The sequence below is a fragment of the Sinocyclocheilus anshuiensis genome, unplaced genomic scaffold, assembly GCF_001515605.1.
Source record: "Sinocyclocheilus anshuiensis isolate Anshui unplaced genomic scaffold, SAMN03320099.WGS_v1.1 scaffold1538, whole genome shotgun sequence".
Classification (NCBI taxonomy): domain Eukaryota; kingdom Metazoa; phylum Chordata; class Actinopteri; order Cypriniformes; family Cyprinidae; genus Sinocyclocheilus; species Sinocyclocheilus anshuiensis.
The window spans coordinates 338,481-339,744 of record NW_015547762.1 but is presented as its reverse complement, the minus strand read 5'-3'; the positions used below and the strand labels follow the sequence as shown (position 1 = coordinate 339,744).

The window sequence follows — 1,264 nt, the reverse complement described above, 5'->3', positions numbered from 1 at the left end:
AAAAAAAAAAAAAAAACTTTTACTGACCAGCTGAACAGCTCCAAGATAGTTTCAAACAGACACACATTATATTATACGTATTTAACCACAGTATGGACTTTAATCAGATAATGAGCATGTAAATATGGTCAACCTTTCAAAATGCATTATGTATTCAGAAATGTACTAACAGAAAACAATGTGCTAAATACTTCATATTAGCTGAATGTCGCAATGTTAAATGTATTTTTATCTCACATACAAAACAAAATCTGTCTGCAAAAGTGTTAAAGAGTGGACAATGTTCCACAATTAAAAGATTAAACAATTCAATAGTTTATCAGTAAGTTCCATATTAAATGGGTTTGCAAACATTTGGCCATGACTCATCCCCATTACAAGCTGCTAAGTTTAAACATTTAAATCACAGCACATGTGAACAAAGAAAACTAAGGCTAAAACATTTACTGAACATTGTTGTTGCAAATTCTTACAATTAAAACTCTATACCAATGTAACATTACCTAAATGGCTGACATAGATGAGATTTTGCTGAAATATATATGTCTATGAATACAGCTGCCATGAAGTTGCATTATACCTGTATCGTTTATTGAAAACTGAAAGCCTAGTAATTTTTTGTAAAAATGAGAATTTAATTTGAGAAAAAAAAAAAGAAAGAAAAAATCACTTTAAAAAAAAAAAATCTAGTATGTAAGAAAGCATAAATACTTGGCAAGTTAAATTCTTCCTAAACTACTGGCCCGACCAGGCCAACAGAAAGGGAAAATATTTAATAAAAAAATGTAATAAATAAATAAATACAAATCTCCTGCTGAAGCCTGAAGGGAGATTAATATGAAGCAGCAGTAAATAAAAAGTCTGTACATATCAGTGCAAATGGCACAAACTCCCCCAACTCAGTCATCACTCATTTCTATTACCGCCTAAGCCGAACCATCCTAATATTCGGTGACGATTCTGCTTGTACATGCAGACCCTCTCAGTGGCACCTGAGAGTGATGCTTCGCTGATTCAGGAGACCATTAAATTAAAGCCAGAACCATAAATTGCATACTTTTATTATTAATTCCCATCCAGTGGTACATGCACGGTGCATGCAAAGTGGCCGTGGTGATGATTTGATCGATCGGCAGGATGATTCATCAGCATTGTTCATCTTTGCTTATCAGAGGCAACCAGGGGCCAGGTTATGGATGTGTGTGTGTGTGTGTGTGTGTGTGTGTGTGTGTGTGTGTGTGTGTGTGTGAGATACTGTACATTT

The 1,264-nt window shown here is 34.3% G+C and overlaps 1 protein-coding gene across 1 annotated transcript in view; it reads right to left on the bottom strand.

Annotated features, from left to right (window-relative positions):
* Positions 1–1,264, bottom strand: part of LOC107704504 (dedicator of cytokinesis protein 7-like) — a 54,796-nt gene that overhangs the window by 34,233 nt on the left and 19,299 nt on the right.